Source organism: Physeter macrocephalus, unplaced genomic scaffold (assembly GCF_002837175.3).
Source record: "Physeter macrocephalus isolate SW-GA unplaced genomic scaffold, ASM283717v5 random_164, whole genome shotgun sequence".
Classification (NCBI taxonomy): domain Eukaryota; kingdom Metazoa; phylum Chordata; class Mammalia; order Artiodactyla; family Physeteridae; genus Physeter; species Physeter macrocephalus.
This window is the reverse complement of record NW_021145458.1, coordinates 27,990-55,698: the sequence shown is the minus strand read 5'-3', so window position 1 is coordinate 55,698 and position 27,709 is coordinate 27,990. Positions and strand designations below refer to the sequence as shown.

General features: G+C 46.0%; 1 protein-coding gene across 9 annotated transcripts in view; it reads right to left on the bottom strand.

Moving 5' to 3' along the window:
• DAG1 (dystroglycan 1) overlaps positions 1–27,395 on the bottom strand; it is a 62,555-nt gene extending 35,160 nt beyond the window's left edge. For 3 of the 9 annotated variants that reach the window (XM_028484437.1, XM_028484438.1, XM_007129854.3), the window contains exon 1: positions 27,274–27,395. The gene's annotated coding sequence lies outside the window, so the exon portion shown is untranslated. Of the gene's footprint in view, positions 1–5,665; positions 5,868–26,958; positions 27,208–27,273 lie in introns of those variants that run through there. The other 6 variants (XM_028484436.2, XM_007129852.4, XM_028484439.2 and 3 more) reach the window with 5 other exon arrangements.
• Positions 27,396–27,709: the final 314 nt, after the last annotated feature.

Here is a 27,709-nt window from a genome sequence, read left to right as displayed (position 1 = left end):
CTTCCAAACAGAGCCAAGATCATCTGAATTTCCAAGCTAGGCCACTGTCAGGCACAAATAGACTCCCATAGCCCAAATGAACAAAGATTCCCACCAGCCCACAGCTTAATTCTTCAGATACTCTTATCTTCTTTTCCCAGGAATCTTCAACTGGCTTCTAATGCGAGCACAGAGGCACCCTGCCCTTCCCAGGCTCTACGTAAATCATTTGTGCTGGGAGCTAACTACTTAAAAGACCTCTTTTGTAAATGACAAGTTTATTTTATGTCTTCTCATTGTATACCAATCCAATGAATCTTGTTAAGTTCTGTGGTCTTAAGAACAGATCTAATCAAGAGTCAGGAACCTCTGCATTTATCTCACACAGGGATACAGATGACACTGTGAGGGATTCATGGCAACAGTCCTCCTAACAGGCTGGCCCCTCACAGAACCATAGGGATAGCTGCTGCTTACCCCTCAGAGCTTCCTTGGTCAGTACAGGGACAGGAAGGCAGAAAGGTCACAGGCAAAAGAGAAAGTGTGAGTAAACTATGGGGGAGTGGGAGACGCAGAGACAAGACAGTCAGGGCAACAACCAACAGGGACTGGAGAGAGTGCCCTCCACACTCTTTTCAAGCTGTTCATCCTAAGGCAGCAAGACATGCTAGGCTGGAGACATTTCTTACTGGATTAAGGAAATGGCCACAAAAACAGCAGTCGGATCCTTTTCGGGATTTCACTGACTATTACTACTACCCAAGTAGATGTCTCACCCATCAACCTGACTCAGAACTGGAGAGGGAGCAAATGGAGCCATGAGCTCCTCGGAAATGCTTCTCATCCCAAGGGAGAGAGCAGCCCTCCAGTCCTCTGCCAGCCTTAGATCATTACCTGCTATATTCAGCAAATGATTAGAAGAAAATCCAGAATTCTGTGACAAAGAACTAAAAATAAGTAAATTACCAGTAGCATTTATCTAGAGAGCTGGAATTTTTTGTTTTGTTTTCAAGTCAAGCTCTCTTTATAAACTCATAATCTACAGATGCCTCAAAAAGTCACTCCAGCTCTCCTTGCAAAAAGGGTAAGAAGCAGGAAATCACCCAGCAGGCTCTTGACACCAGAGTTTCCACCTCTCGTACCCCAAGCATTAGTGTAGCTGCAAACTTGAGCAGCAGTTTCTGAGAGAGTTCACCCTGTAAACAACTGCAGTTAGTTCAAAGAAGACTAATTTAAAGCTTGCATATGTTTTTTGGATTACTTGCAATGCATCCAGGGATCTCAGCTAACTTTTGCTTTTACAGACTAACTATTAAGTACTTGAATTTGACACTGACCACGGAGCAAGAAAGTGACAAGGTCTCAACCTCAACAGGAATCTAAGCTTTAGTGAGCACCTCAAACAGGACCGGTGTGCACCTGTCTGGTACTGGTTACTTCTTTGTAGCTCATATCCTGCTGGATGACCCACAGCAATGAGTGTAGCACCTGGGCACCAAGGCCTGTACATGGTTAGTGCACAGCACTTATTATGGGCCATGACACAACAGGCTTTAAAGGAATCATGTCCAAAACATTCTCTCTTTTTAAAAAAAATATTTATTTATTTATTTATTTGGCTGTGCCGGGTCTTAGTTGTGGCACACGGGATCTTCACTGCGGCATACAGGACCTTTAGTTGTGGCACGTGGGCTCTTTTAGTTGCAGCATGCAGGCTCTTAGTTGCACCATGCAGGATCTAGTTCCCTGACCAGGGATCAAACCACAGGCCCCCTGCATTGGGAGCACAGATTCTTAACCATTGGACCACCAGCGAAGTCCCACGTCCAAATCATTCTCAAGGAGAATGAACATGTTCTAACTTCATCTACACCTCAACAGGAAAGCAGTGGTCCTGCCCAACAGAACTTCAGGTGTGGCTGTCCTCTGGTGATGGAACAGGAAAGAGGTCAGTGACTATCAGAGGTCGCAGCACTCAAGAGAGCAGAGCAACACAGGGTGTAACAGACCAACAGCAATTTTTTGGCCAACAGGATTTTTAAAAAATAATTTCATAAATCTATGTCTGTTCTTAGAAACCTTGTTTTCTAGGCAAATATGGAATGAAATAACACCAGCTACAATTATAATCAACAGCATGAAGAGATAACTTAGGCAAATGGCAAATTAAATAATACTTATGCAATTATTCCTTTTCTTTTTCCATAAGCACCTTGCTCAAACAAAGAAACACACAATAGGAATTATATTTCTTTGATGATTTGTATTCAATAAATTTTGACCATCTAGGGCTTCCCTGGTGGCGCAGTGGTTAAGAATCTGCCTGCCGGGCTTCCCTGGTGGCGCAGTGGTTGAGAGCGCAAAAAAAAAAAAAAAAAAAAAAAAAAAAAAGAATCTGCCTGCCAATGCAGGGGACACGGGTTTGGGCCCTGGGCCGGGAAGATCCCACATGCAATGGAGCAACTAAGCCCGTGCACCACAACTACTGAGCCTGCGCTCTACAGCCCAAGAGCCACAACTACTAAAGCCCATGCGCCTAGAGCCCGTGCTCCACAAGAGAAGCCACTGCAATGAGAAGCCTGCACACCACAACAAAGAGTAGCCCCTGCTCGCAGCAACCCGCGCGCAACAACGAAGACCCAACGCAGCCAAAAATAAATAAATGAAAATTAAAAAAAAATTTTTTGGCCATCTACTCAATATCACATATCATCCTACCTTCCACCATCTGCTCTTTAACTCCAACTCCATTCCATTTGTGTTTCAATCTCTTCACAAATGAAGAACACCATAAAAATGAAAATGCTTCCTCTTATTTAGAGGACTAGTCTCGAGAAAAGTAGTATGTGGGAATTCCCTGGCAATCCAGTGGTTAGGAATTGGCACTTTCACTGCTGTGGCCCAGGTTCAATCCCTGGTCGGGGAACTAAGATCCCACATGCCTCACAGCATAGCCAAAAATAATAATAGGAGCTTCTCTTGTTTCTCAATGAAAACTTTCCTCACTAGACTGGGTGTCCCCTGAGAGCTGGAATAGGGTCTAATTCACCTAGGTCCTGAACTCAGGCTGATGCAGTGGGGGCTAAACAGCAGGGCCTGGCCAGGGTGAAGAGTGAAGCACCATCAGGGAAAGCTGAGTCCTCAGAGTGTGACCTCTACTTTCCAGACCGGTCTGTTCACCAAGACCACTGGGATAGGAAGGGATAGGAGGGCTCTACTCCTCCATAAGCTAGGACATTGCATCACTGCCCAGAGCAGAGATGTATACTGAACCCTCAGGTTCTCTGCTTATCTTCAGAACTAGGCTCTAAGTCCTCCTCTCCTGAGAGACTGCCCTTCCTTTACCACTCCCAGAGTGCTTTCCCTTCTATCCAAGCATGCCCAATCCCTGCCACTCATTAAACGAGTTATGCGCACAGCACGTCTCCTCAACACAGAGCCGCAGGTGTTCCTACAGCACGATCATGCTCCACTTAACTTGGAATGCTTACTCCCACATCCAGCCCAGCCCCTCAATGGAACAGGTGCTCAACAAACATTTAGTTGGAGAGTTAAACACAAATCACTGTTTTTCTGCAATATGGCACTATACCAAAGTCCATTCCTTTCCACTTCAAAAACAGCTAGACATTTACAGCATCAGGCATGAGAATTCCCAGGAAGAGGGAAACAGAAGGCACTCCCTTTCTGAGGCACTGGCCATCAAGGCCACCTAAAGCTTGTTTCCTGTGTGACCATCCTCCTCGGATGAGCTTTGATCTAATGGGCAGGTTCATCAGCACCTTTTGTTTGCTGTTTTTTTTTTTTAACATCTTTATTGGAGTATAATTGCTTTACAATGGTGTGTTAGTTTCTCTATGCGGCTGCTTCCCACTAGCTATCTATTTTACATTTGGTAGTGCATATATGTCAATGCCACTCTCTCACTTCATCTCAACTTACCCTTCCCGCTCCCCATGTCCTCAAGTCCTTTCTCTATATCTGCATCTTTATTCCTATCCTGCTCCTAGGTTCTTCAGAACAATTTTTTTTTTTTTTAGATTCCATATATATGTGTTAGCATATGGTATTTGTTTTTCTCTTTCTGACTTACTTCACTCTGTATGACAGACTCTAGGTCCATCCACCTCACTACAAATAACTCAATTTCGTTTCTTTTTATGGCTGAGTAATATTCCATTGTATATATGTGCCACATCTTCTTTATTCATTCATCTGTTGATGGACACTTAGGTTGCTTCCATGTCCTGGCTATTGTAAATAGAGCTGCAATGAACATTGTGGTACATGACTCTTTTTGACATCAGCACCTTCTGAATACCCAGTTCTGCCTTCATGAGCAGGCTAAGTTTCTTACTTCAACCAAGGATACAAGCTCTCCTAAGCTCTGGAGCAGTGGCTCTAGACCCTGGCTGCACATTACAATCACCTGGGCAGGGAAAGGAGCTGATGCCTGAGTCCCACCCCCAAAATTCTGATGTCACTGACTGGGGTGCAGATTTCAACCAATAGTAAACCCTGCTCTAAAGATACAGCAGCTCTGAAATAGAACAGGAGGTAGACAGTATAGTTTGGGGCCCAGACCACACAGACAGCAGGTACTGAAGGAATTAAAAACTGGTGCACAGCTGAGAAAAAGGGCTTGGAAATGCAGAAACTTACCCTCAACCCAGTATATCTCATCAATCCTCACCAGGGCAAGGACTCCTGTATTGAAATTCTCATCAGAGCCCCAGACCAACAATTCTGGATCCTCTAGACAGGTTCTCCCACATGTCCTGGCGCCCTCACAAAACACATCAATGCTACTCAGCAGCACTGGCACCACATGGAATACCCAGGAGTGATACTGGAGTTGTTCTCCCTCCTGCCTTCCAAGCCCCAGTCCTTCTCAGAGCCATAGTGGCTGTGGCAGTCGCTGGCTCCACTCTGATTCCGTGACATGAGCTCAAGTTGGCCTCCAGGTGCTGCCTAAGCTTGTTTTCTCATCAATGAAATGGGGACCATGTGTCACTGACCTCAAAGGGCTACCGTCAGGATGAAGTGAAAGTGATGCATCAGCCAATCAGCCCAATGTATGCACAGACTAAGTATTCCACAAAGACTGCCTTTCAATTATTATGGTTTTCCCTACACTCAACTGCCATAACAAGGAGTAATCATGTTCTGGATGCTGCAACACCTTAAAGATGGCAAGTGACCCTACGTCACAGCAACCCTGCTGAATAGCTAATGTCCCCTTTACGACATGCAAAAACTGAAGTCCATACCAAGTAAGGGGCAGAGCCAGGACTTGAAGCCTGGTTCACTAGATTAACTTGCCTGAGCCACAACTGCCGTCACACGGCTCTTGTGTTCTAGGCAGCTCATGACAGTTGCCCATGAATCAGGTCCACCCTCTCTGCGTGGCACACACAAAAAAAGTACTCATGAGCATCTGTTAAGTAGAGTTTTTTCCAACTCCCTCTCGCCCTTCAGCTCCCAGCCCGCTAAATACTGCTTCCTTGGGAAACCCGCCCAACTGAGTCCTCCATTATCCAATTAACCCCCCGCTATACCTTTCCTTCTTCATTAAATTCTCAGAATAGTGAGAGCAGGGGCCATATCTGATTTGCTCACATAGTCTAACGATGGCACAGGGAGAACACAGGTCAGACCCAGGTCTTTCCATGACACTGGAACCCACCTAGGGAAGAACTACATCAAAGACCACCTGAAACACCAGGGCAGCTCTGCTTCATCGCCTCGAAAGACACTGCCATAACTCCAAAGCTCTGACAACAGAGTCAAGGGCACTGCCTCATGGAGCTGGACTTCAGGCAGTCCACAGCCTGGAATAAGGGTCCCTGGCATCAATATTCAGGCAGATCCTTCCTCTTCAGAAATTAGCTCAGTGGTTTTGGTAATTTCTGTAAGTTAAGCAGAAATAAATTCTTTTTGAGCAGGCAAGACCTTTTATTTTGTTGCTGAAGTCCATCTTAGTCTGCTAATATCGTGTGTTCACTTGTTCTACTTATAACAAAAGAACTGGATCTCCTTTATTCAAGTCATGAAACTCCTTTATTCAACTGCAACATGATTAAGTAAATGAATAAAAAATTAGATTTATTTTAAAAGACTTTAGTAAATAAAAATGTGTACCATGTATCCATATCCTGGTTTCTAAATGCCACTTCAACTAAAAGAAACCAAGGCTCCGTGTGGAAAGGGCTGATGCCAGGCTGGGGAAAGGAACCTGGAACATCTTGTTGCACTAGAAAAGTCAGGAAGTGCTCAAACAATGATGGAGACATGTCAAAAGAACACAGGAGCCAGCCTAAAGGGGCTCCCACTGGCCAAACCTGGGACAATCTGGGCATCAAAATGAATAATGACAAGAATGGGCTATATCACATTGAATAAGTTATCAATGTGAACTAATATAAACAAAACAATGAATAAACAAGTGAAGGAGGTGAGAAAGCTCTTCTTTGAGTAAGATGACAACTAATTCAGAAGGAATGATGGTCACAGAAGCATCACTGCATGTTGAAAGTAGAGAGTCAAAGTTTGATAAGGAACAGGATATTTACCATAAATTACCTGTGTCCTACCATAAATTACTTATTAATTGCAAAGGGAAAAACAGCAACTTTAAGGAGGAAAAAACTGTCAAGTACCTCCTCAACCAGGACTGATCATCAAGACAAACCAGCAACTTATGCCTACTCACATGGGGCTATCAAAGATGTTATTAGGAAAACTGAGGAATCTAAGTATGGAATGTAGATTAGATATTAAACCAATATTAAATTTCCCTCACACTGACAGACGTATTGTCATTATGTAAGAGAATATTCTTATTCTTAGGAAATACACAATTAGGTATTTAGGAGTAAAGGGGCATGATGTTTGCCAATCACTCATAGATGGTTCAGGGAAAAAATGTGCAGAGTGAAAAGAAACAGAATGACAAAGCAAAAACAAGGCAAAATGTAAACAAATGGTAACTCAAGGTAAAGCGTATTTAGGAGTTTCTTGTACTACTTTTGCAATTTTTCTCCAAGTTTGAAGTTGTAACAAATTTTTAAGTTACAAAAATATAAACTGAGTTAAATGAAAAGAAAATAAGTGTTAAGAAAAAGGAACGTGGGGCATGGTCGGCCTCTCATCTCAGAACCTCAGTTCTTCCCTGACGAAGCAGCAATATTCATCAACAGTTGTGAGGCAAAGTCAGCAGATGGGTTCTGTAAGCGGTGATGGCCTAAGTAACCCTAATCCTACCACTTACCTCACACCCTTGCACTTTGTCCACTAGCGTTCCAGATTCCAGGCACCAAGGCCCCTGACTTCATGATTCAAAACACAGCCCACCAGGTCCTCAAGCCCTCCTTTATAAGGTGGGGGTATCTTAAAAGCTTTTCCCTCTAGAAACACAAGCACAAAATGTACAAAAAAGGACTTTGCTTTGAAAATGACTCGGATTATAATGGAAGAAAATGTCACACTGGGGCCTGAAATTACTACATTGGGCTATGTTTGCTCAAGATTAAAAATAGTTTCATCTTTCCTTCCCAGGAGCCTTCCCTCCTGGAGGAAAAAACCCCCAACCAGACCATCACCAAGTTCAGACGTCCCAGAGCTAAACACAAAATATGGGCAGGCTGAAATCAGTGTTTCCCAGTATCAGATTCCCCATTAACAATCCCCGGGCACAATTCAGAAGATACACAGTAAGCCTCACAATGATGCCATTAGCTGTCTGGTCCTTTGAACTTAATGCAATAAAAGTAATTCACATGGAGGTAAAACAAATTTCAATAATATACTAGGCCATAAGTGAAAAGGTGGTTTCCCTCCCAGGCCTTCAGGTAAGCAGGCTGGGTTTCTTCAGTAGTTCTCCACAAATGACACATTTAATGTATCTCTAAACACATAAACCAGTACATCTCTTCTTATTTCACTCAAAGTTCAAATGGTATCACATACTTCATAACTGTTACTTTTTAAAATTTACTAGAACTGGAAGACCTCAGCCCCAGTGGGGGGATCCACTTCCTCACTACCCCCTGCTGCTTGCGGCACATACCTGTCTTAAGTATCCTGCATATTTTGCCCTGAAGAGTGCTCTCTCCCTCTCAGCCTTGCATTCTTCTGGTAAGAAATCTGAGGATAAAATCCTAGATGTGGAATTGCTGGGTCAAAGGTTATGGTAATATTAGAATTGCTAGATATTGGCAAAATACCCTTCAATTTACATTCCGACCTAAAGATACGAGTGACTTTTCTCTTACTTTCACTAAAATTGAGTTACTGTTAAACTCCTTCATTAATAACATGAGATGGAAGAGAAAGGAGTGTGGGACAGGTTGAAAGAGCATGAGACAGTTTGTCCCTCTCATATTGTTGGATTAATGGGCATAGTGGGCAGCAGGTATCATAAATTCAAGCTGGGAGTAATGGTACTTCATAGTTAGTTAGCCAGCACGAAAATATGGGAGGGTGAGCATCCAGATGACTAATGAATCAAAACATGGCACTATGTTTTTCTAGTCAAACTTGACTACCTCAGAGGGAAATTGCTATGGAAAATTTATGGGCTAATTACTCCAAATAATAAGTTACCTGTGGTGCTCTTTGCTCCTATTGTGGACCAGCCCTGTGGACCAGGGTAGCTTCTAGGCCCACCCTGAACAACTCTGGGCTCAGGGTAGTAGGAACACAAATACAAGTGCTGAGCCCAAGGAGAACAGGAGAGGGAAGCTAGAGAGTATTTTGGGGCTCCCAAGTCTAATCTTCATACTGTAGCTTCACTGTCCTGAAAAACATTAACCTTTTCTAAATCATATTGCCAAATCTAAGTTTGAGGCCTACTGTTTTTCAACTGAGGGGCAGGGTCTGAGAGGAACGCTGGAGACCGGCTATCCTGGAGGTCACACCCTCCAGACTCTTGGGGCACTGGGGAAAGAACCATCTGTCCCAGGCCAGTGCAGCCATCTGGGACAGGCAGTTGTGTGTCTGAGCACAAAAGTACTCACCAGTCCACTCTCATCTTTTACTTAGATCAGCCTAACTTGTACACATGAACGATTAATCCAACAGAAAGTGGTGCCAACAGTGACTGACATTCCAAAGTCCTAAGATGACCCTCCAACTCTATACCATGCTGGTTCCTGGTTCAAAAACTTCCTGGAAAAACCAGGGACATAGGCAACTCCATCAAGATGACGAGTAACAGGAACTGGGAACCACATCCTACCATGAGGACCATGATACAAACCCCTAGTGAAGAACGCCAGGACCAGATAGGAGCATGAAGCCCTTCAGGAGCTGCTGTGGTTACATTACCTTCTATAGATACACACTAAACTATTGACGGATGAAATGACAGGATGTCTGAGGTTTGCTTCAAAATAACGGAGGGGTGGGGTAGGGACAATAGTTGGGACTGTGAATGGGCAAGACTGGCCAGTAGTTGATGGATGCTGGGGCTGGTAATAAGTACATGCGATTCGTTGTATTATTCTGTCTTTGAGTGTACTTGAAATTCTCCACAACGAGAAGATTAAAAATAAAATACAAAAGAGGCATACAGACAAAATTCCCAGTAATTAAAACATCAAGTATATCCAGCAATTCACTCTTAAATATATACTCAGAAGCCATGGACAAGAATGGTTCATATCAGTGTTATTCATGATAGTCAAAAATTAAAAACAACTCAAATGTCCACCAAGAGGAAAAGCAGTAAACTGTGGTATATTCATATGTGAAATACTATACAACAAAAGAGAACAAACTGCTGTACAGAACCACAAAGATGTCACAGACCTAACATTCAGCAAGAAAAGACAGGCACCTGAAAGTACATATCATACTCTCTATCATTCCACTTACATAAAGGTCAAGAGTAGCAAAACTAAGCTCAAGAACAGAGGTCAGAAAAGTGGTTACCTTTAGGGAGATGCTGATTGGGTAAAGGCACAATAGAACCTACTGGAAATGTTCTGTATCTTAGATCTGAGTAATATATACAATATCTAAAACTTGTCAAACTGTACATTTATGATTTATGCATTCTGCTACATGTAAATTTTGCTTCAATTATTTTTAATAGTGACAAAAAAAATCAAATACTACTAGTTATCAGGAGATTCAGTGAAACAACTTCATCTATAACAGAATAGATTTTCAAAGCCTAAAGAATGAGCTAATTCAGCTCTGGCCTGGGATAATTTTGATTGGGGCCTGCTACCTGCCTGCCACCTGCCCACACCTGAGGTGAAAGCAAGGACTCCCTCTAAGGACCTTCACTCTTAGCTGCTCACAAACACCACAGAATACCAGAGCACCCAACATCAGAAAACACAGCTTTAACTCTTGTTTCACAGCCTAAGCAACTAGCTCTGGTTGTGTTCTTGACCTCACCAAGTAATGAAATTTTTTTTTTTTTTTTTTTTTTTTTGGCTCACAGGCCCAGCCGCTCCGCAGCATGTGGGATCTTCCCGGACCGGGGCACGAACCCACGTCCCCTGCATCGGCAGGAGGACTCTCAACCACTGCGCCACCAGGGAAGCCCAAGTAATGCAATTTTTAAAGGTAGTGATACAGATCTCTCACACAGGAGATTCAGCGCTTTCCTCACCGCCATGCCCGCTGCTGACACCCACTCCTTCAGGCAGCTCCTGAGCAGTGCCCAGCAGCCTCTCCAGCCCTTCCACTAGCACAATCCACACCTCCCTAACTCTGGAATTCCTTACATTCTCCTCCCTAAAGGACAACCCTCAGAAAACTTGGATTCAAAACAAGAAAACAAAACCTGGTCGACTTCCTTAGGCCTAAGCAACCTTGATGGACATATAGGATGCAAAAATCTGAATTTACATGGCTTCAAAATTATTTAAGTATAAAAATAAATGGAATTTTAACTGTGTGAAATAATAGCACAACAAAAACTCCACAGACACATGGTAAGTGTCACAGCACTGGGGAAAGGCCAGAAAAATCCTCGTACATCACATGACATCTCTTCTCAGGGGCAGCTCCCATCTGAAGGGCAATGAGCTTGCTATATACAAAGGTATAGGCCAGCCATGAGCAGAGTCCTTTGCCTCCAGATCTTCACGGCAATAGTTGACCAGGCAGCAGCTCTCTGATGTGAGCACATAGTTGCCCTCACACCAGATACGGGCTTACGCTGCCCATCAAATTCTGGGGTAAGCTGGGGTGGGGCCTCCAGACAAGAAAGCCAGAACTAGCTGATGAGTTCCTGGGCCTGGAGCCTGAGCCTACTCTCAACACTCACTCTTGGACCTCCACATGCCCACATCTTCAGCTACCAGCCAGCAACGTGACAACACTGGTAGCTGACATACCTCCCCATTCTGTAAGGCAAGTCTCTGAACCCAGAGCTTGAGACCAGCAGGTGAGGCCATGACCACAGCCCACAAAGCTTTCTACTATCCACCCAAACTACCTGGTCTGATAGTGCAGATATGGGGAAAGACTAGATTCTGGCTGCTCTCTAAGCTCTATCCATTTCTCCATTTCCTTACCACTGGAGCTGTGTGGCCTACATGGAGAAGCAGGAAAATCCTCTAAAATAGCTTTCAAACACAGAGAAAATTTGTAAAACACAATGCTCATAAGACAGAGTTTGAGGTGACCATTTAAGTCATCAGGAGTTACACTTTCATTTTACAGATGGGTAAACCAAGGCTTGTACAGTCTCCCAGATGGTGAGCAATCACGCAGGATGAGCATTCCTCTAAGTCTCAAACAACATTTTCCCCATCACAATACCCTATCAACAAAGGGGGAAAGGAAGAGAGGAAAGCTGAAGAGGGGACAAGATGAGGGACAGACAATGAAAGGCAGAGGAGCTGAGAATGTGGGAAGAAGAGCAATGTGAAGGAAGAAGGGAGGGCCTGAGAGGGGGACAGCACTGTGAACCCATCTCAGTGAATTAGGCCAGAGAACACAAACAGGCTTTTCCTCTTCCAACACCTGTCACACCGTGCTGGGGAAACTGGTTTGACAAGGACCACAGAGCCACTTAGAGGCTGAGCTGGGCCTAGCCTCTCCTCAGGCCCCACTGTCCTACCACAGAAGTGGTGCTCTGGGTACCTGCTATGAGCAAAATATGGAACAAAAGGAAAGCAGCACTCCGGAGGAAAGACCCAAACCACCTCAGCCTTGCCAACGGGACCAAACCTGAGGCTGATCAAGCCTTTGGATCCAGCTGCTGATTCACAGGAAATACAGAGAAAAGCATGCTCAACTGCACCCTGGGACACAATCTGCTAAATCTGGACTGTGAGAGATTCCACAGGTCTAAGGGCCCAGGTTCTTCAGCAGATAATTGCAAGGAAAAGGGACAGAGGGGAGAAAATGCAGATAAAGAAACTTACAAGATATGACAACTTTAAAAAAATGGACAAAATTAAACTGCAGTGCCTAAGGATATACATTTGGAAGATAAAACCATTAAAAAAAAGTAAGAAAATGGCTACAAAAAGACAGGACAGCAGGATGGGGTCACCTTGGGAAGGAAGGGGAGAGGGGGCTGTGGCAGGGTTGGGGCCCACAGAGAAGCCTCTGTTGGAACCAATAAAGTTCTATTTCATGACCTTATAATTCACTAAGCTCTATTTTTTTGGGGGGGAGGGTGGTCTTGTTTTCTCCATTTTTGTTTAATTTTACACTAGTAAAGTTTTTTAAAAGTTAAAAAATAGATTTAAAAAGATAAGATTAAGTTGGGACTTCCCTAGCAGTCCAGTGGTTAAAACTCCATGCTTCCACTGCAGGGGCATGGGTTCAATCCCTGGTAGGGGAACTAAAATCCTGCATGCTGCGCCACGCAGCATGCATGCATGCACGCATGAATGAAGACATAAATAAATAAACAGATGAAGTAAACAGAAAACCAGTCCTGGAAGAGCTTGAGGACTTTGCAAAGCAGCATATGCAGAAAGAGAACCCCACCAGGAAGCATGGAACAGAGAGGGTGGCCTCACAGGCAACTGGGTGGAGACCTCTAATTCAGGGGTTTGGCCTTAGGAACCACCACTGGCTGCTCACCCAGGTCCCACACTCTCCAACAGCTCTGCTGGTTATTAACCTGATATTGTAGCTACCTGCATGACTCCTTTATCCCTCTCAACTGGTTCCCATGGCATCAGGGTTAGGAAATGGCTCAACAGGTCAGAGACATATCACTGTATACCCAAATGTCAGCTTGGCTTTGAAAATAATCTATTACTGCCTGCCAGCTCTCTAAGGTCCTCTCCCTGATCCCTCACATCACTCTCTAAGATGGGCTTAGCCCCCCCACTCCCCTTTATGATGAATCAGAGGCACACTGACTGCAGTCACTTGCCAGGGGCGTGACCCTCAGTCTCCCCAAATCACATTTTTTTCTGAAAAATATCAACTGAAGGGAAATAACTTCATCATTTCTCCCTTTTTTTTCTGGTCAGGGCAATGACAGGGCCCATACCTCTCTCATCCATTGCCAGATCCATTCCCAGGGCCTAGCACGGTGCCCAGGACATGACAGTGACTCAAAAACCACCTGCTGAATGAATGAACAAATAACTGAAACCCAGCAACAACAGGGTCTGTCTGCTGGGTGCCAAAAGACAGTCCCCTCCATAGTTCATGGGCTAGTCTGTCTTGCAAGGCTGCTTAACAGCCAATATTTCATCTTAAACACTTCCTAGATCAAATTCCTTTTTTCTTTAACTTTTTCCAATTATAAACATATATTCATTAGGTAAGCTAATGCATGTAAAGGACCTGACACAAAACACACTACTTAAAATATATATACAAAATACAAACAATCTTAATCCAGCCACCCATAATCTCTGATGGGTGTAATATTTCCATGCTTCAGACAACCTACAAGAGCAGACTAGCTAAGGAACACGGACATCACTATGTATACCACTGGGCATCCTGCTTTCTCCACCCCAGATGCAAATCTGAAATAAAACTGCCAAGGTCAATAATCCCCCCACAATGACAAGGAGTCTGCAGTGACTGCAATAGAAATGGACTTACTTCCACAGCAGGGTTTCTTCTCTTGTACTGAGAATCAGCTCTGGCACCATGGCCTCCTCTGCACTGCCCTGCACTGCCCCAGGACTACTCCCAGGCTGGGAGAAGCCCTGTGGGCTCTGCTTCCCCTCTACCCTATAAGAGGATTTAGAGTGAGCGTTTAGAGATTTTCAGCTCCCCGCTGGTGGTATCATGTCATTTTCTTATCTGATAACAGCCAATAGCTTTACCCTCACCTGCCTCTAAAACAAAGATCAGAGACCAAATGCCTTCACTATCTGGAAATCACCTGGAGCCTTCTCCAGTGGGAACCCACAGGCAGCTCCCCCTGAACACAGATTCATAAAACCCGGTGCCTTCATCATTTGGAGGCTGGAACCCCATTTTTGTCTTTAGGATAATTATCCTCTGCTCAGAAGTTGAGCACTGGTGCCTGTACCCTCATCTTCCTCCCACCCCGGAGCTCTACGCTCAATTTGTCCCTCAAGGAGTCAAGGAAGCCCAAAATACTTCAGGTTTCCAGGGAGGATGCTGACTTTACAGAGTAAGGTTCTGACATTCCAGACTGAGCTCATCCTACTATACAACAAACAAAAAAGTCTTAAAATTTCTGTTCTAAAGAGTTCCAACACTACAGCTCAGCTGAATTACATGCTCCAGGTACAGAATCTGCTGCTGCCCAACATTCAACCAGGAGCACTCACTTGCTCCAAGTCTCTTAAAATGCATCTGTTGACTGAAAAGTCAAAGTTACCTATTATAAACTACCTAGGCAAGAAGTCATATGGTCACATGGGGAAAAAATAAGTAGAGTTGTAGCTCTTTGAAAACCACGGGCTTTTCACACCAGACATGCACTGCTGTTGATAACTCAAACAGAAATAAACATTATACAAAAAAAGGAAACAAAGCACTTCCAGGCACTCAACTCACACAGCAACCTTGCCAGTCCATGCTCCTTCTACTGCACTGGTGAGGTTCAAGAAAACAAACCTGGGCACACAAAGAATTTCCAAAGAAACTCCTTAAAAACATAAACAGTGCTGTCTAGTTAACAGAATCCTTGGTCCTCAAACTATTTTTGTCCTTTATTCATCTCGATGGGGCCAGTGCCTCCAGGATGATGCACCCCAGTAAGACACCACAGCACTCAAAGCTCCACAGGTGGGCAGCTTCCCTGGTGGCGCAATGGTTAAGAATCCGCCTGTCAATGCAGGGGACACGGGTTCGAGCCCTGGTCCAGGAAGATCCCACATGCCGCAGAACAACTAAGCCCACGCGCCACAACTACTGAGCCTGCGTGCACCCCTAGAGCCGGTGCTCCGCAACAAGAGAAGTCACCACAATGAGAAGGAGCCCGCGCACCACAGCGAAGAGTAGCCCCTGCTCGCCGCAACTAGAGAAAGCCCGTGCAGCAACGAAGACCCAACGCAGCCAAAAATAAATAAATAAATAAAATTTATTAAAAAAAAAAAAAAAGCTCCACAGGTGAGCAAGCAGTCAAGCTAGAGCTGCTTTCTGAGAGGTATCAATGGGCTCACATCTAAGGCTTTTTTTTTCCTAATAAGATACTACTTGGTATGTATAAAATATAATCTATTATGTATGTAATTATAAAACACAATAAAAAACACCCCTGAACCAATCACTTAACCTAAGAAATATGTCCAGACTTTATTAAATATCGGACTCTCAGTTTACACTAGAAAAAGGACAAGTGTAATAATAATAAGCAGCAATTGGGCTTCCCTGGTGGCACAGTGGTTGAGAGTCCGCCTGCCAATGCAGGGGACACGGGTTCGTGCCCCAGTCCGGGAAGATCCCACATGCCGCGGAGCAGCTAGGCCTGTGAGCCATGGCCGCTGACCCTGCGTGTCCGGAGCCTGTGCTCCGCAACGGGAGAGGCCACAACGAGAGGCCGGCCTACCGAAAAAAATAAAAAATAAAAAAGTAGCAATTATGGAGAGGTGTAGGGCATATTACTAGGTAGCTTTTATTTCCTCCTCAGCAGCCTATGGGGAGGATATTCTATCTCAATTTTGCTGAGGCAGAGAGGTCAAGGGCCTTACTTAAGGCCACATCAGGATGGGAGGGTTCCAAGGGACTCAGTACCTCTGGTAGGTTCCTTCCTCAGGCTCGAGTTTCTACTGCTGAGGGTAGTCAGTGTTTTCATTGTCCAACCTCGTCACACTTGTACCAAAAATCCTGCCTGTCTTGCCAAAAAGCAAGGGCCTTCAGTGGGTAGACCTCACCTCTTGGGAAGTCATGACCCAAAAGACCATAGCATGACCAGGCACGATCTGAAAGAACAGTTCTCCTTTAGAAAACTCAATACCATTTTATAACAAGTGCTGGCATTTGCAGTGTGATCTCAGCATGGCAAATATGTTTTATTCCTTTATTTGATAAAAACAAGTGCCACTCCCAATCTTAAAACAGAGAAGGAAACGTATCACTCTGATCAGATAGCAGGTTAAAATAGGCTAGATTTTTTTTTTCCTGTAATAAAAAGAAAGAAAAAAAGGTAGAAGGAAGGCAAACATCCAGGGCAGTGCCAGTGCCAGCTGCTCCTTTCACAAGACACTTCCAAACAAGACAAAGAAATTGTACATATTGAAGCATCATGGAAAGAATGGAATTTTTTTTACTGTGATCAAGAACAATTTCCAGGACCATTCCAAAGTCAACCTACCTGAGTTTTAGAGGAGCAAATTTCTCAGCAGCCTTCCAGGCAATCAATATAGACCTCAAGTAGAAAAGCCCTTCGCCAATTCCAGAAAGGCCTGACTAGGCCTCCTCCATCCCCACTACCACCACCACCAACTGACTCACCTACCCTTCACGTAACCTGCTAAACAACAGCTGATCACAAATCTGGCTCCTTATCTGAAGCCAACACCCCTGAAAGAGAAACAGCCAGTGACCTCTATCTGTTCACTCATCAAAACCAAAAATATCTCATACATTTTTTTCCAGGGACACACTTGCCTGGGGTCAGGAGAAGAACTGCCTGATGGGTAAGGCACTCTGATATGAGGAGAGAGCTCCCATATCCAGAACAAACCTGTTTTTTAAAAAGTTGAGGGGCTTCCCTGGTGGCGCAGTGGTTGAGAGTCCGCCTGCCGATGCAGGGTATGCGGGTTCGTGCCCCGGTCTGGGAGGATCCCACATGCCGCGGAGCGGCTAGGCCCGTGAGCCATGGCCGCTGAGCCTGCGCGTCCGGAGCCTGTGCTCCACAATGGGAAAGGCCACAACAGTGAGAGGCCCGTGTACCGCAAAAAAAAAAAAAAAAAAAAAAAAAAAGTTGAGTCTCTCTGGCTTCCCCTACGCCATATTCTGGCATTTCACATCTTCAACAAGTTCTACAGTTGATTAAGGCCAAAATAAGTTTTTTCTTGGCTTTATTGAGATATAACTGAAGGCCAAAATAAATTCAAAAAACAAGAATTTGAAGTCCAATTTCGTTCACAAATAGATTAATCCTATGCTTCCCAGTGGATTCAGAACACTGGGCCTCCCCAGTGGCCTGGAGGAACTGCCCAGCCTCCTGTGACCTGGCACTCAGTCACCCTTGGGAGCAGCAGGCCTGCCTCTCCAAATATGGCCTGAGATCTGCCGCAAGAGTGAGCTCAGGCCTGCAAAGGGGTCCACAAAAATGTTTACCAAGACTGATAAACTTAGAGGACAGCCCCAGCAGCAAACAAAGCACAAGCACCATCCCTCAGAACACTCCTGAACAGCAGGGCAGCATGTGAGGAAATGACTGCTTGCTGGGCTTCTGGCCCCCTCAGCACCCTGTAACCACAGCAGACCAACAGAGAGGCCACAGCAGGCCTGACACTTAGGCGGAGGGCTGTGCACAGCCCACAATGGGCCCCATTCTCCCTGGAAGCTCATGGCAAGAGGGCAGAGGGGAGGCCAGGATATTCCTTCACTCCCTCACATGGAGGGAAAGGGCACAGGCAGCCCAGGGCATCAGAGGCCTGCATAAGAAGAAAGCCTGAGCAGCCATTTTCCTATCCAGCTGCACATTTCAAAAAGGGCCCCTCCTGAAAAAGCAGAAGGGAGTCCTGAGGTGCCAACTGATTAAGTCATGCGAATTAGATGACCTACACAGGAGTCCTCTCTCTGGGCAGCAGTGCCCAACCAGAAGGAAAAAAAAAAACACCACCACTCAGGGCGTTGAGGGGACAGGGGACCCCACAGCCCCGGTCAGCCCGGGGCTGGTACTACAAGCAGAACAATCAACTTTTCCTGCTAAAGATTTCTTCCCAGTGCCAAGGAATCCAGTCACTTTTTAAACTACTTTTAAAACTGGAAAAAGCACATGTTCAGACTGGCAAACACAGTATGTTAAGTTTATACTATTGGGACTTCCCTGGTGGTACGCTGGTTAAAAATCCGCCTCTAATGCAGGGGACGCGGTTCGATCCCTGGTCGGGGAACTAAGATCCCACATGCTGTGGGACAACTAAGCCTGTGCACTCTGGAGCCCGAGCACCACAACTAGAGAGAAGCCCGCTCACCATAACAAAAGACCCCCACATGTCACAGTGAAGACCCAATGCAGCCAAATAAACAAACAAACAAACAAAAATCTTTTTTTTAAAAGTCCATACTATTGACCCTTCTGACAAAATACTGTGATCTCTTCCAGGTAAGCAGAAGCAACAGCTGGTAGCCCAATCCAGAGAAGGAAAGGAGACAGGAATCCTACTGTTATCTATTTGTGACTTTAGTAAATTCTATTTTTAGATCTTTATTAAACAGCTTCTCTTCTAGTCTCCTCTTACCAAATTTCTCTCCTCAGGCAATTCAATCTTCCCAATATTACTCAAAAGTCTAAAAATATAAGACGCTTATTCAGGTATGCTTAACATAACAGGTAAAGCAAAGTTCGCTACACTTCCTCGTTTTCCACAAGACCCAGAATCCACCCCTGTTCAAGGGCTACTCATCAGGCTGGTCTCCACCATTAAAAAGTCCAGTAAGCAAGAGACTTCTCTGGCAGTCCAGTGGTTAAGACACCAAGCTTCCAATGCAGGGGGCATGGGTTTGATCCCTGGTCAGGGAACTAAGATCTCACATGCCGCGCGGCAAGGCCAAAAAAAAAAAAAACATCCAGTAAGCAAGGCTCCCTGAGGTCAGGGCAGATCCGATGCAAAGACAATCTACCAGCCCAAGCAGGAGTATACACAAGACATTTACAGTGACGAGAGATGCATGTTTTATGAAAGCATTTCATAGTATAATAAGGGCCCAGAAAATGGATGGTATACCGGGTGCCGAGTAACAGCCAAATAAAAAGGAACCAGTATTTGCAATTCCATTATTAACTTTATCATTTTTCTTGGCAAAAACTGGTTAGCGAATCAACCCAGCCCTGGAGAACAACTAAGCTAATTAAAAGAGGCATTTATGAAAACCAAGGCAGAACTGGTTCACTTCTGTCATAGACCGCCTTGGGAATCTTCTTAAGTAATCCCGTATCAACCCCTGAAATTCCTAGAGTAAATGTTCCCAGGACAGTGAGAGGTAAAACACAGACAACCATAACATTTGCCAAAACAAGCATCTTCCAATTCCACGAATCTGTTTCAATACATATTAGAAAGAACTCTGTAAGCAGTGTTTTTTTTTTTTTTTTTTTTTTTGCGGTACGCGGGCCTCTCACTGTTGTGGCCTCTCCCTTTGCGGAGCACAGGCTCCGGACACACAGGCTCAGCGGCCATGGCTCACGGGCCCAGCCGCTCCGCGGCATGTGGGATCTACCCGGACCGGGGCACGAACCCGTGTCCCCTGCATCGGCAGGCGGACTCTCAACCACTGCGCCACGAGGGAAGCCCAGCAGTGCTTCTTGTTTGTCGATTCCCATACTCCATACATAAAAACTCAACATTCACAGAAATGAAGAGCAAATGCCAAAACAGACCAAGCTGGGCACCGGCCTCTCTTTCCCTAAGTATGACACATCCTTCCAAATGTTTCACTCATCCTTAAGCTCCCCTCAACTGGCACACTCCCCTATACTTAGGGTATCCAAGGGCTGTAACTGCCTCAGGAAGAATGAATCTGTGGCTACACATACCCCCAATGGCAGAGAATATCGAGTCTAGGCCTCTACGTGACTATAAAAACTGCGTACCCATGCAAGTCACAGAAAAGGAACTGGGGAAAATGTACACAGTGCTTAAAATGAAAATCAATAAACACCTGCCTTACTTGATGTTATAGATGTGCTCCTCCAAAACTGTAAGTCACACTGCACTTTTTTCAAAAGTTTTATATTTAATATTGCGGTCATAAAAAGATTCTAAAAAGAACTTTATGCACAAAGATGTTAACTGCAACATTATCTATTATAACCAAAGTAAGATTAACAACCATGTAAGAAATGGGGACAGGTTAACCATCAAAAATGTTATATTTATAGAACAATGATCATGCTATAATGCTGGGAGGGCAAAAACAAGATTAAAAATTAAATTTATACTCTAACCTAAACTCAGTAAAAGTGTTGCCCAAAGGCCATCTCTGAAGGACACCCAGGAATCAGGGGATAATGGCTGCTCCTAGGGAGGGGAAGCAGGGACTTAGGGGGTGGGTAGAAGAAAGATTTCTTTCCCCTGTACAATCCTTTTGAACTTTTTGAGTTTGAACCATGTGTTAGCATTTCCTATTTAAAGAAAGAATACAGTTGGGGGGCAAGGGATTTTTCCCTCCCTTTCTACTTTTTTCTTCCACATTTCTTATTTTAAATATATGTATTATTTAATACAGCTTTTCCCCCCACTAAAGTGTCTTAAAATTCCGTGATCATTTTGCCAAGTACGTGATTATCCACCATCTTTCTTTCGCAGAAATCTCCCTTTTCAAGTACCTTACCTCACCTTCTAGTGCTAGGCTACTTTAAAAGCCTTATCTTGGGGGGACTTCCCTGGCGGTCCAGTGGTTTAGACTCTGTGCTTCCACTGCAAGGGACACAGGTTTGATCCCTGGTTGGGGAACCTAAGATCCTGCATGCTGTGTAGCACAGCCAAAAAAAAAAAAAAAGCCTTATCTTCCTGGAGAACAGAGGCCCTACAGGAAAAGAAGGAACCAATATTGGTGAAAGCCCACAACCGAAATAGAATTACATACACCACAATGACCACCTCCAAAGGAAGTGGGGAATGCCACTCAGTCTCCCACCCACACCACCAATCAGTCACCCTTTATTTATTGTCAAAGGGTAATAAAGCAAACGAAATGTATTCTGTAGAGTCAATCCAGGACCAAAAATTATAAACAGCTTCAAAAATATAAAATTCCAATGTCTAAAATTTAGACAGTGGTATTTTCAAAGACAATTAGCTCAAGAAGGTATAACTGAGAAGCAAAACTTCAACACTAGTAAATGTACCCCATGATGTACAGGATAAAGGCATTGTCATAAAAGTGATTTTTTAGGGACTTCTCTGGTGGTCCAGTGGGAAAGACTCTGTGCTCCCAATGCAGGGGGCCCGGGTGCAATCCCTGGTCAGGGAACCAGATCCCACATGCATGCCGCAACCAAGAGTCCACATGCCGCAACTAGGAAGTCCGCATGCCGCAACTAAGAAGTCCGCATGCTGCAACTAAGACCTGGCACCGCCAAAATTTTTTTTAAAAACTGATTTTTTACATTCAGTTGATTATTCCCACTAGAATCCTATTTTTTAAATATAAATTAAATCAACATATTGCAAAAGTTTCATTCAGATTTACTTCACTCCAACAGAGAACACACAACAGTTTCACCAATTTAGACACACTCTGTTTATGATATTGTACCACAGCATCCCATCCATCCTTCCACCCTGGACCCAAAGCAAGGCTAAGAAAATGCTTAGCTATCAAACCTAAGAAACAGGAAAATAGGAAACCCTATTCATTAAGGCTAAATTAAGCACTCTAGCTGGTGTAATTTTGTAAACTACTCTAAAATCCTATTTATAGAAACTGCTATCTGAGCAGTATTACTGACTAATGATCAGAGTGAAGAGGGACTGTCAAAAGGCAAAGCAGGTTATGCAACTCACAGGAAGACTGCTTTAAATCAATACCCAGAGGCATGCGCAGATAAAGACCTACTGGGAAATGACCAGATCAATCAGTTGTATATTCAAAACCACCATCACCTTATTCCAGAACTGAAGTGTCAACACAGGAAAAGCAGAGAAAGATGGGGGCTTAAGAAGCAACAGCATATGGGCTTCCCTGGTGGCGCAGTGGTTAAGAATCCGCCTGCCAATGCAGGGGACACGGGTTCAAGCCCTCGTTCAGGAAGATCCCACGTGCCGCGGAGCAACTAAACCCATGTGCCACAACTACTGAGCCTATGCTCTAGAGCCCATGAGCCACAACTACTGAGCCCACGTGCTATACAACTACTGACGCCTGCGCATCTAGTCCACAACAAGAGAAGCCACCACAACAAGAAGCGTGCGTACCGCAATGAAGAGTAGCCCCTGCTCGCCACAACTAGAGAAAGCCCGTGCGCAGCAATGAAGACCCAACGCAGCCACAAATAAAATAAATAAAATAAATTTATCAAAAAAAAAACCCTTAAAAAAAAAAAGAAGCAACAGCACAATAACACTGGCAAAGGCACAGAAACTCTTTAACATGGAGGAGGGAGAACACTTACTCCAGAAAAGGAGGGAGAAATCCTTGACCAATATACAGGACACACTGAAGACCATACTACCAGTATTCTCACTTTGAGTTCCCTTAAGGTTCAATACTCTACACCCCACCTGAGTCCCCTTTGATGTTCACACCACCATTTCTTTCTCCTTTGATACTCTGGAAGCCTCCAGCCTCTAAGCGGTCATACTCTGCAGTGGCTCAAATCTAAACAATGTACCCCAGAACCTGAAATACTGAATCAAACTTCTCATTGCTGACTTCCTATACTGGCTAGGAAAAAAACTCATGAGACTTCACTCTTATTCTTGCCCATCCACAAAATGTATCTGTCAACACTTGCAATTCCACTAGGCTAGTTATGTGCCTCTTATCAAGAAGGCTATGACCAAAAAAAAAAACCCCCAAAAAACCCAACTTAAAAAAGCAAGCACAGGTAAAGGGGCTCTAACTTCACACCATCACGGGCCACCTTTAGTTTGCCTTGCACAGGTCAAGTCTGTGAGCCAGTGGCAATTCTTTAACTGAATCCAGTCTAAAGCTACATTACGGGGGACTTCCCTGGTGGCCCAGTGGTTAAGAATCCGCCTACCAATGCAAGGGACGCAGGTTCGATCCCAGGTCAGGCAACTAAGCCTGCGCTCTAGAGCCCATGTGCCACAACTAGAGAGAAGCCCGAGCACCGCAATGAAGAGCCCGTGCGCCGCAACAAAAAGATCCCACATGCTGCAACAAAGATCCCCCGTGCCGCAACTAAGACTGAACGCAGCCAAATAAATAAATAAATATTTAAAAATAAAGCTACATTACACCCACCATGATTCTGAGTATCCAAAACTATAGACATTTTAATTCAAACTATTCCTCTACCTACCAAGTGGGTCAACAAATCATGCTTTCTCTTTCATAAGTTCACTTCTTCCTTGCCATCTTACCTTCCTGCCACAAAGACTCAAGCCTTCCCCCATTCCTGCAGTCTAGGGGACGCCTCTTTTTTTTTTTTTTTTTTTTTTTGGCCACACCACTCAACTTGTGTGGGATCTTAGTTCCCCGACCAGGGATTAAACCCAGCCCTCTGCAATGAAAGCACAGAGTCCTAACCACTGGACCACTGGGGAATTCTCTAGGGGCCCCTCTTTATTTGGAGTTTCTCAAGTCTTCACCAGTGCTTGGCTGATGCAGCCTTACATCCTCATCTTTTCACTGTCAACCTCCTGCCTCTTCCACTCAGTGCGAGACCCCTGCTGGTACCAGAACCATTCAGGTCCCTAACATCTGCTGAACTGGCTCATCTTGAACCTTCTTTATCTCTCTCCACTCCCGTGCTGACCACTGTTCTTGTTCAGATCCAGTGTCTCCCCCACTGGACCACAGCAGTAACCAACCTGCCTCTGGTCCAGCCCAGCCTCAACAGTCACAGTGAGGGCTCATTTCTTAAAACCCAGAGCTGATCCCATCACAGCTGTGCTCCGAGATCTTCAAGGTTTCCTGTTCTTACATAACACCAAACTCCTCCACGTGGCATTCTGACTGCAACCCAACCTTCCAGAACATACAAAAAAAGTGCCCAGTCTTCTCCCTCCCACCCCTTTCCTCTGCTCATTTCTTCTTCCACAGAATTGTGACCTTCTTGCCAGCACTCCTTCACCAATCAAACCACTAACCGTTCTTGAAGGTCTAGTCCAATGCAGTTCTTCCCTAAAGTCTGCCCTCTCCAGCCTAGGACCCAAGTTCCTTGGCTTACTTCAGCATGGTACCCAGAGCAACCAGCACAGGCCTCAAGAAGCCTCTGACAAACCCTAGGTTTCTGAAAAATGGTCCCTCACAACATGTTCCTGGAATTCCACGTGGGATCACTGATCACCTTCCCATATCGTCCTGGCATTCTGCCCACCACCAGACACCTGGGCTTGGTCTTTGCCAGAGAAGGACCCAACCGAGGCCACCATTATTAGTATGATATAACAGAAACACAGATGGGTACAGCCAAATGTTCAGCCTGGGTTCAAATCCTAATTCTGCCACATGACAGTTGTGTGACCTAGGGAACATTCCTTCATCTATGACTCGGTTTGTTAAGCCACTATAAAGGATTCTCATAAGCATCAGCAACGGTGCATGTAGAGCAGAAACACAGAAGGCCCTCGAATGTGGCTGATGTAGATGGGTGTCGCTGGCCCAGAGCACAGGGAAGGGTGGAACAACTGTGAGGTAAAGGACTGAACATGCTCCCATCTGCCCCAACAGGGATGAACACACATCTACTCTCAGGGGTTAATATACCAGCCCTGCCCAAGAGGAAATGCAACGCCCAAAGTTCAAGTGAGAAATAAGGTTTAAGGTTTTTAACAAACAAATGCCATGCTTCTCCTTTTCTAAATAATCCCAATCTAAGTGGCCCCAGGGTCCCTCCAAATCCCACCATATTCAATGTTTAAGAGGCACTAGCAAACTTGCAGAAGACCTGGTTTAAAGCCTTGGTCATGCTAAATATTCTGGCCCACACATTCCTGAATGCAGTCTCCTCCCCATCACAGCTTGGTATTCCCTTTGCTCAAACTCTTCAGCCAGTCTCTTGAGCTGGCTCCTTCTCCCTCATCTCTCCTCTAAGGGCCAACCTCAGAGCCAGAGGTCCTTTTCCCATCCCCTCCCCGCCACTACCTATGCGGCCACCAACAAGATCTTTCTAAACATGGGTCTGGACCATGCCATTCAACTGAGGAAAAGCCTTCCCAGACTCCTGCACCTTGAGTATGAAGTTTGAACTACTAAGCACAACAAGGAAGGCCTTGGGCTCCCACCTGTCATGCTGGAGGACTCACGTGTGCTACTTTAGGCACTCATACACACGTGGTTCTCTGTGTCTGGACCTTGCTGTCCCCCAGCTAATTTCTGCTGGCCCTGCAAGCCTCAGCTCAGGAATTCCCTTTCTCCTCAGGCTCCCAAGCACCATCTGAGCACACTCAGTGGGCAGACACTATCAATCGTAGGTTCCCCATCCCCCACTGTCCACGAAACTGAGTTCCTTAAGGGCAGCCCCAGTCTCTTTTACATGTGTCCCCTGGACCTACCACAGAATTTGGTAAGCAGTGAAGCCAAATATTTGTTAAATAAATGAATGTATTTTGCTAAATCAATTTTTCAGAGCAGTAAAGACTGGCTCTCTGCCTCTTTCAACAGAGGCACGTAACAACACAAGCTTTCATGTTCCAACCAGATGTTTGTTGCCTATACAGTAATGCTTACTCCTACTTTCTTACAGTATCCCACAGACCTTAAACAGGCTCATACCATGCATCCAACTCCCTCCTCAAATCTCACTTCTCCAAGAAACGGCTCCTCAGCCTCCTTTAAGCATGTAGGCCAGGAGCTCTTATTACTTGACTCCAAGGCAAACAAAGTTCAATTCAACTTCTCCATATTCAAACTATGCCTCCAATGTTCAATTCTTTTTCTAAAAAAGGACATCCCAAAATTATGTCTCTGAACGCTGAGCATAGAACAGCCTGATAAAGTTACAACATCCCATCTACACCAAACTCCAAAACACCTGGTAGCACATCCAACTCTTTATCTGGACTTATGTCCTATAAACACCACCCTCCCTGCAGAGTTTGGCTTCCATGCCAGGAATCACGTCTACTCGCTTATTTAGGGAAACAGCAGGCCGGGCTCTTAAGTTAGAACTCTAGGCTATAACCGTGCTGTCCCAGGCTGTAGCTCTCACCAAGGCAAAACTTCATGATCACCATTAAAACTAATTCTGAAGTTTACAAATCTAAGAGCTTCTCAAGTCATAGAGATTAAAATATGCATTTTAAATTAGTAGTTGAGTTCGTATGAAATTAACTCGGAATTTACGGCAGAAGGATTCTAAACCGAGAGAGCATTTTCTCTGGAGACATTTTCCAGATATACCCGCGGGTGAATATAGTTTTCCAAACACCAAAGAAGCCCAAGTGTGTGTATGTGTGAAGGGGTGACCCCAAGGCTCTGAGCGGCTCAGGATATAGCGGCTGCGGCGCCTTCTGAGGGGCTCAATGCCCCATCCTCGGGCTCTGGCCAAAGTGGGCCGCGCGACCCTCTGAGAAAGCCCGGGAGACAGTCCGCGGGCCGCAGACGCCCGCGACCGCCGCGCGTTCCCTGGAGCGGGGCCCGGGCTGAGGCCTGGCCCACCGCCGAGGCGCGCAGCCCGGGGCTGGACGCCCCCAGCCTTCGCCTGAGGGGCCGAGACCAAGGGGCGGTTCTACCCGGGCCGCGTCGCCGCCTCACCCGCAAGGACGTCCGCGACCGTGTCCCCGCCCCGGGCCAAACAGCGAGAGCAGCAGCAGGTGTTCCTCGGAAGGCTGGGCCAGCGACGGAAATGGGGGCCTGGGCTGCCAGGCTCGGCGGCAGTGGACGGGCGGCGCACTCACCGAGCGCCGACGGGCGGGCCGCGGCAGGTGCTCGCTCTTCCCGCCTGCGAGACGCCGCCGCCGCTCCCCGGGGCCTCGACACGAAGCTCCCCCACCCCGCCGCCGCCGCCGCCGCCGCCGCCGAGCCCGAGGAGCTCTAGCGCCGCACCGCAACCTCGGCGCGAGCACGTACCCGGCGGTGAGGGAGCGCGAGGGCGGGGCGCGCGACCGAAGCCTAGCAACCCCCTGACACGCGAGTGCCGCAGCCAATCCCGCTGCCAGTTCCGCGCGGCGCCGACCGGCAGTCCCCGCGACGCCCGCTTCTGCCTGCGTCGGCCGCCCCGCAGCGCGCCGCACCCGCGCACAGGCCCCGCCCCCAGCGCGGCTCTGCTTATTGGCCCGCCACGCCCCCGTCTGAAAAGACACGCCCCATCCTGGAAATCCCGCCCGTGGCGGGCCAGGTCCTTACCCGCGACACGCCCCGGCCCGTCCGGGTTACCCGGAGAGCTCAGGACTGGGAGTGGGGGCGGGGCGGGCGCCCGGGCGCCCCGGGCGGGCGCCCCGCCCAACCTCAGGCATGTGGGCCCCTGAGAGGCATCCAACCTACCCGGGTGGTCAGGCCCGATAAC